Below are 9148 nucleotides of genomic sequence, written 5' to 3' on the forward strand. Positions count from 1 at the left end.
AAAAAGTAAAGGGCAAACATGAAATCAATGAAAGAGGATGTTATTATTAACAGCTAAATATGTTTAGTAATTACCTTTATCTGATCCCTGGAAAACACGGCCAGAACCCCTCCTCTCTCAACTGTATCCACAATCCTGCAGACAATGATAAAAAAAAAATTAAAAAAAATTAATTAGAAGCAGCTTGTGCAAAAATAAAAGATTACATGACTATAGTGACTTTATAAACTACATGGCCAATCATTTTTTGAAATGTAATTTTATAGTACTAACAGATAATACTGGTTTTTGTATGTTTTTAAAAATTGACTAATGCTCATATCCATTAGATTTACAATACCTCCAAATTTTTTTATGATTAATGACTAATGTCTTGAAAAGACATGGTTTTAGACAACTGAAAGATACTTTTTTGTTGTAAAGATGACAAGGATTTAGGATTAGTAATGCTCCCAAGCTGGCATTTTACTATGTTTAAATCAACATTCATTCAGATTTTCTTAAAGAAGTGCAGTACGCCAGCAAAATGTTCAACTTCTGCTGCTTTTTGCTTCTGTTATTCTTATGTGACACCAAAGACTACATTAACAAGAAAATGGTGTTGTGCCTTGTCCTGTCACTGGAAACTGCACATGCACAGTTGAATGGCTAATTTTTTATGAATGGTCTACGCTCACTAATGATGGCATATAGTCCATTGTTGGTTGGACCTTTAGTGAGGATGACTCTGATGGGGACACCACTATTGTATCACCTTTTTTCTTTTTTTACATTCGGTCAGATGGAAAGTTGCGTCATACGGGTTATAGTCTTGTCACAAAAAGGACAATGGAAATGACTTCCAACTCGGCAGGACAAATTACACCTGCAGATGACGTTTTCTGTAAAAGGAAAGTAATTTGTCTTAAAAATGTTTATATTACTGGCATCTTGCACCATTTACCAATACAGAAAGCAAATTGGGGAGGAATTACAACTCTGTAGCCACAAAATTAATAAAAACTGATATTAGCAGTATTACATACGTTATGCTATTTGTTTACACCGATTAAGTTCAGGTACTGGAAGTGACTGAACACAAATATATTTTATACCACAGCCCACCAAAAAGCAGATTAAATTCCCATACAACGTTGCCAAGCTTCTGATTAAAAGGACAGCTATTTAGCTAAGCCAACGTTAGCCCGGTCCACCGAATCGGAAAGTCCACACTCGCTTTAGTAAAGCTAACGTTAGCCCGGTCCACCGAACCGGAAAGTGCACACTCGCTTTAGCAAAGCTAACATTAGCCCACATCGTTGTATAAATCTCAAAGGGGGACTTTGTGGAGAAACAGCAGGTAATGACCTCTAAATATTTTATATGTTGTATTTGTATATACCAAAAAGAAGAAGAAAATAAAAAAGCATATTAGAGACGATACCACTTGTTAGATAGATGATAATTAAAACACTATTTTACTTACGTTCTTTCTCCGTCACGTCTCGCTTCAAGTAGAAGAAGAACTTCGGGTTCTGGACGCAAGCGCGTGTTGCTGCCACACGAAAAAGAAAACTTTCGGGAGTCGAGGTCTACTTGCATTCCGGAATAGAGTTGAGGTATGGCAGCGCTGTGTCCGCCATCTTAACTGCAGTTGGGTGCCTCTCCAAGTTCTACAGATAATTTATTCATTTCAGTCTTGTTTGTGAATACATTAAGTCGCAGATAACAGTACAGATTTTTACTAAGAACAGTCATTAAACAGCACCTTAAACTAAGGGCGCTGAATTTAAGTGACCAGCGGGTAAATGAAAATGTTATCAGTCACGTGTATGTATGTGTGTTCACACTTATACTGTATTTAAAGATGGATTTTTTGTTTTGCACCTTTTTCCAACAGATCTTTGAGCTTCTGAGGGTGATAGAGGAGGTCAGGGGTCTAGGAGCCAGGATAAGGAAAGGAGAGATCAAGCTTCTAGACTTCGTGTTTGATGTCATGCTCCCAGAGGTAATATGGTCAGTTTTGCTGGTTTGGGAAATCAGAGTAAATTATTGGTTGAGTTTGATCAGTATTTTATTCATTTGAAACTTGTAAGAAAAAAACAAAGAAGTGAATTCTTTAGAGCACCACAAGGTACGATTGGATCATTTAACTGTTTTTCAGATCCTGATAAGCATCCTGGACGATGAAGGACTGACCCGGCTACAAGCTGAGTTATTAATGACTAGAGGGAGACTTTTTTAAGTGTAAACCTCCATTTTGTTTATTCATTTTTCGTTTTTGACTCCTAATTTTGGAATATTCTTTTTTTATTTGCTCATCATTTTTGTTAAAGCTTCTACCTTTTGTCTTTATTCTTAAAAGATTTAATAAAGTTAATTGCAAATATGAGAACTTTTAAGTCAATTTCTTAATGTTACCAGTGTGATGGTGTCACCAAAATACTTGATTAATCCCAAAAAGTCATTTCAGTGTTGTGACAGCGTTTTATTAAGAAAACAATTATGATGATGAATTACTTAATCCAAAGGACGATGGCTACTGGCTGTAATGATCTCTTATACTTTTCTGCCTTCAAGCTAACCCGAGGAAGACTGATTGAACATACTATTTCCTCAGTGTTGTGTAGAGGGTGTGTAGTTGTCCTTTATGTCCAGCAGCTTATACAATATTTGCCTCTGGACAGTCACATCTCCCTTAGCTCAAGAACTAATCGGTTTGATCACTTTCTTTAGGGCTCAGGTTATGCTGCCCCAGCAGATGCTGGAAAGCAGATTGCACTTTCTACAACAGACTTACAGAAGACATAAAACAATCAGACATTGAATGATTTTAGCTTCCTTAAGAAGTAAGCTCAGTCCTTTTGTTTTTTCTAGACTACTCAATTTGGGCCCACAAGGGACACGGGCTTGCAGGTTTTCAATGTCTCCCTACGGCAACACACCAGATTTAAATTAAATGAGTCCATCAGCTTATGAGTTCTGTCCAATGACTCATTATTTTGAGTCTGCTGTTTTGGAGCAGGGATTCCAGGGAGGTATCATCCTGGAATTTATGGAGCTTCTTACAACAGAGCAGCTGAATTTTATCAAAAGCAATTGAGAAAATGGAGAACATGGTCTTGAAAGTGCTGCCTGAATGCTGTCCAGGTGAGAGTGGGCTCTGAAGCAAGTCTTTAACACCAAGAACAATATGATATGCAAACTGTAATCAGTCCTGGAAGTTGTTGACTTGCTTGGAGGTGAGTTGATAAAAGTCCTAAGGAGTGATATGTAGTCATGTTGTGTTTAACTGGATTATAGTAATAAAATGCTAACAATATGAAAATGCAGTGGTTACCTGGATACCATGTCTTATATATATGCACATACTATTCACAGTTAGGAATAGTCAACTTTCTGTTGAAACTGACACAAAATGCCCACAGTTCACAAAACAATGAGATCATGAATGTAAGACATTTAATTACAATCATGAAATGGTAATTACTTCAAAAACAATTTATAGAAAGAACAGTTAACAACAGTGGTGGGTATATGCAACATAATTAGTGTCATGGGTTCGGTGTAGCCTAGTCTAATGGTGTCTAAACAAGACTGTTCACATACAAGCTCTCATTGACAGAATATTTTCTAGTCCATTCATGGTACAGACGTTTTTGGAATTTTTGGTGGTTAATAATCTTAATGAAGTGCAGGATGTTGTGCAATTAAAAACATAAGTTTATCAATAAAGGTTATAGCGCAAAATAGATGCATTCTGACATCATACAAAAGCCAAATATCCTTCATTTGTATGTTTATTTGTTTTATTTATATAATGTAAATATTGGAATGTTTTAATATTTGAATGAGCACATTTGTGATCAATAAAAATACATGTGTTCATTAACTGTCAGTTTGAAGTATTTCAAAAGTATGTATAATAACAGTCAACTATAATTGTTTCATGTTTGATTCAAGATTAATTACATTCTCTTATGGGTGTGATGGTGTATGAAAAGTGTGTTTGCTCCTTAATTTAGGCAGGCCTTTTAAATCTGAGAAATATAATGATTATGATAATAATAGGCTGAATAATAATTATATTTAGTATTAAATGGACAACCACATCTACTTTTGACTGAAACATTGATATTTTTTCCATTCATTATATAATCAACTTACTCTAAACAAACACCGTTGAACATCTGTCTATGGTTATTATTGAGCAATTACATAGTAATTGTTTAATTTCTTCCACCATATATTTGACAATGAAAAAGAAAACAACAAACCAGTCAGCTGCAAAATAAAAAACTAATGTTACATTAAAATGGGACGTTTTAATGCAACATCCGTCCACTGTTCTCAAACCATGATCAATATGGTGGACGTGTTCATCGTATCCTAGCAACGGGCCGAAGCGGCTTCTATTTTTGCCGAAGAAGAACAATTTCCGGCGTAGAGATTACGTCACTTCCGGGATAGAGCTAAGTCACTTCCGGGATAGCGCTACGTCACTTCCGGGATAGAGTTGAGATATGGCGGCGCCATTGTCCGCCATCTTAACTGCAGTTGGGTACTCTTGAGAACTTCTCTGTCTTATGAACCCTGCCACATTCTATTCCGTCTTTATTTCATCACAGTCACTGAAAATGATGGAATGGAAGCTTTCCATAGAAGGCAAGGTGTCATGTTTAAAAAATGCATATAGAAAGACATTAATTATAAAATGTTTGTAATTGATTTCTTATGCTTGCCAACCTGTGATGCTTAAACACGGCAAATGCTGCAGCAATAACAAACACATTCTGATGAATTTGGGCCTAAATGTCCACCAGATGAACCCTGATTTTACTGATATGAAATTTACATTTGAATAGTTTTATTTATGCTAAAACATGTATTGATAACCATTCATTTGCATATAACTCTGTGTTCATTCATTCATTCATTCATTCATGTATTTTTTGTTTATGTACATGAATGTGTACAGTTACTGTATTGTGTACAGGGTGTAAAGACTTGTCCGTGATATTTAGCAGCTTGTGCATCACTGTTCTCTGGACAATCAGCTCCAGCAGCTCCAGAGTTATACCCAGCACAGAAACAGCCTTCTTGATGACTTTAGTATCGGCTCTGACGGATCTGTCAGCTCCATCAGGTTGGCCATGCCTATGAATAACAGCTGATGAACAACACGTCACAGCGGTTAAATAACACTTCTGAGCAAGAGTGCAGCCAGAATAGTCTCTATTTAAGAAAGAAGATTAAATAATTATTTTTCAGCCAGAAGAACCACAAGAGAAGCCAGCATTATGTATTATATTGTATTTTTGACACAATTAACAAGGTCTGAATTCTTAATAATAAACAGCACTGAGCAGTTAAATAATTCAGTTTATTTAATCAGTCACCAATAAATCATATCAATTAAACTTTACAGTCTAAACACAAGCAGCCAAAACAGTAAAGCAGCAACATGCTTGATATGGTTTCTGATTACAGCAAACCTCTTCATCTGCACTTGTAGCTAATCCGTTAAAGAACTACGTTCCGACATCATACTTCCTCTGTTAACATGGACATAATGTCAGGTGTGTGTGCTGTTATGTTGACTTGATGCTGAGAGGGACAGATCTGACCAGAAACCTAAAAAACTGAGCAAAACGGCTTTTAACTTTTGCTGCACAAACACTTCTACTCCATGAAATAGAAGAAAAACCTAAATCTTAAGTTTTATCTGTGTTTCTTCAGCATTATTGATCCTTTCATTCTGCACAATCTTCACATTTAGTGGCTTTATGACTTTTACATCCTCTTCATATGATGGGAACAGTTTGGGTAGATAAATATTATCATCCATATAAGCAGTTGGTGAGATGATGCTGTAAAATTCAGCTTTATTATACACATCATTGTATCCTGCCTGGTGTGTCCCTTGATTATTATTGTGTGTGTGACCAAATCACTGACAATGAACTCTTTATGGAAAGAGAAAAACAAAAGAAAAACAATTTTATAAACTCTTAAAAAGCAATAAAACACATCTTTATTTATTCCTTGGCCATGGTAGGATGAAATCAGGATTTCCATCATGGTTTGCATCATTCTGAAGGCATCAGATTTTATATTTTCCCTCAAATCTAGTTAATTTATGCATTTCATTTCATGCTGAGCAGCAGGCTGCTGGCACTGAGCTGCTCTGCTGACAGACTCAGGAAATCCTTCCTCTCCAGGGCCATCAGACTGTTCACTGGTGCACTGGTGAGGGGTGGAGGGAGGAGCCACTGTAGTACCAGACAGTGCTATGGACCACAGACATACGTATATATGTCGATGCTATGGACCATATCTATAACTGTCACTCATTCTGCCACTTTATTGACGTGTGAATTTAAGTGTCTTTGTCACTTTTAATGTGCCCCTGTGTGTATAATTTTCTGTTTACTTATTTGTACATTTTCATTTTTACCTCATTCTTTTTCCCCTTACCTAACTGTTACAGCTGACACTCATTGCCACCACCTGGGACTCATCCTGCATGTAAATGCCTGCCCTTTTTTTTTTTTTTTTCCACACTGAATTTATTGACTTTTTAGGGTCAGTACAACAAGTCAGGGTGTAAACAATCAACATTACAAAGTATAATAAAGAGCAACAGAACAAGAGACATAAAAGAGGCAAGGAGAACAATGAATGACAATAACAAATGCACAATAACAAATTAGAGCACTGTTACAAAAACAAGGACTTGCAGATACAGGTATAAATTTTGTTAGCTTTTAGATTCTTATGGACAAGACATTTAAGTGATTTAATGTAGCTGATAAAGCTGTTTATGAACCCATTGAAAGATGGAGTAGAACCTTTCCAAGTATGAATATGGTATTTCCTTAGCAAAATAATAAGATTGACAACATCTGCGATGCTTGTTTCTAGATTGTCCATGAAATAAATAATATCTTTGTAACTAAACAAAGGAATGTTATTCATTCTTAAGGATAGCCAGCTATGGATGTCAGACCAAAACAAGTTAACAATAGAGCATTCATAGAAAAGGTGTTCAATGGTTTCTGCCTTGGAAGAACAAAAGGAGCAAGGATCCACATCAAATTTAAATTAAATTAAATTAAAGCTAAAATTTCATTACAGAACAGCTTTTGATTTAATAGATGACTGTTGAATTTCCAAAGAGATTTTTTTGGTAGTGGGTGGTCCTTGTGTGATGAGATGGAGAGGATAATAGCACGGTGGTCAGTAACAGGAGAGGCACAAATTTCACAACTGAAAGAAAATTCCATCAAGTTGCTTGATCCCAGCCAATAGTCTATTCTAGAACATTTGGGACAGTCTGCCTTATTACTCCAGGTATATTGTATTTTGTCTGGGTTTTTCTTGCGCCATATATCAATAAGGTCAAAGGACCTAGAGAAATTGGAGATTAGAGGGTTGAAAACATGTGTAGTCAGCAGGGTTGGTGACCTATCTTGCCACTCATCTGGGACCACATTAAAGTCGCCTGCTATTATGACCTTGTCTGTAGAGAACATAAACTTCCAGTCGTCAATCATGGTATTCACGTTGTGCTTTAATCTCCTATTTTTAGATTGGTTATTATAGCCATAGATGTTAACCAAAATGTATTTACAGTCACTGAGTTCAATAACAACCATAATCCAGTGGCCTTCAGCGTCACCCTTTTGTTCAATGATCTTGCCATCATGGTGGTTGAAAAAAATAGCAACACCTGCTGAGTGTGCGGTTCACGTGAAAAAAATAAGTCACTGGTGCAGCCCCACTGGGATCTTCAAAAGTTAACATCATTTTTGGTTGAGTGTGTCTCTTGAAAAAGAAAACAATTAATTCTGGGCTGTTCCTTGCAGAAAAGAAAAGTTGCCTTGCGCTTTGTGCTGTTCCTTAAGCCTCTAACATTTAACGAAAACAAAGAAAGTGTCATAGGTAAAACCCGAGTAAGATTATCTATACAGTGCAGGTTTAAAATGAACATTAACCACACAAGGAGGACAACGAATCCTCAGCAAGACCCAAACTCGGGAAAAAAACATATAGCCTACACTTGAAACGCTACTACTTGTAGATGACAAAAAAACAACAACTTCTTAACAAGTTGCTTATTACTGTGAAAACATAAATGTAAACCATATAGGAACAAAATATGATGTACCTTTATCAATAAGCAACTAGAACCAGGAGGAAAAAAAGAGATCAGTTTGTCACCCGACGTCTGTTGATGAAAGCGCAGCCATCACGAAGGAAAGCTTTAAGTCCCTTCTTCCTCGCTTCTTCCACCTTTGGCCACAGGCGGCTGTGTGCTTCGCGATCTTCTTTGCAGAAATCCTCCTTGAATCATATTTTCAAGTCATTGCAGATCCTGGAATTCTTGGACATTTTCCAAACTTGATCACGAACAGTTCTCATCCCGAACTGAATGATGGTCTGTCTGGGTCTGTCGGCTGTAATCTTCTGGCCCAGCCGGTGCACCGTATCCAGTTGCTGTGTTTTTGTTCTTCCAACAGTATTAAAACTGTTTGACTTTGTGTTATATTTTGGTTCACTGACTGATAGTTGTTTTCGGTTTTTGGTAAGACTTAAAGCCCTTTTGGCTTTTCTTTTTGTTGTTTTTTGTTACTTTATTGGTAAAAATAGAATGTGTTGGGCTAGTTTAGATTTGTAGTTGTGTATATAGTATTTTTGGTTAAATTTTAAATATTGGAGCTGTTTCACCTTTTGTTAAAATATTGTAGATTTCGTAGGCCAGTTTTTCGTTCACCCTTTTGGTTATTATGAGTTTTGCTTTTTACTGGCTTGTTTTGAGTTGAATTTAGAAAATAGTTGTTATATTGTGTTTTGGTTTAAACAGCTTTGCTACGCCCAACATGTGATTCATAGCCTTTGTTTTATGTATGGTTCCTCAATTCCACTTGACACAATAAAATCTCTTAACTCCCTGTTTTACATCCATCGCAGTTCTCATTTTTGTTACGCTTTTCATACCCCTGTATTGGGTCATAACACTAACATTACTTTATTTAATTTCACTTTATGTTTTATGTATATGTTGTTCTTTGAAACGCTGCTGAGTCCTGAGATCTATCTTTGTTTTCCCTCCAAGAAAAAACCATGTCTCATTAGACAAAACAGAAATTAATTAGGACTTGTCATA

At 36.2% G+C, this 9148-nt stretch overlaps 1 long non-coding RNA gene across 1 annotated transcript; it reads left to right on the forward strand.

The window, feature by feature from the left end:
- The first annotated feature begins 1732 nt into the window (after positions 1–1732).
- Positions 1733–2853, forward strand: LOC121646465. The gene is made up of 4 exons (XR_006011646.1): positions 1733–1783; positions 1880–1987; positions 2144–2612; positions 2716–2853. It is a non-coding gene; the product is annotated as an uncharacterized LOC121646465 (long non-coding RNA).
- The last annotated feature ends 6295 nt before the right edge of the window (positions 2854–9148 follow it).

The sequence above is a fragment of the Melanotaenia boesemani genome, chromosome 2, assembly GCF_017639745.1.
Source record: "Melanotaenia boesemani isolate fMelBoe1 chromosome 2, fMelBoe1.pri, whole genome shotgun sequence".
Taxonomy (NCBI): domain Eukaryota; kingdom Metazoa; phylum Chordata; class Actinopteri; order Atheriniformes; family Melanotaeniidae; genus Melanotaenia; species Melanotaenia boesemani.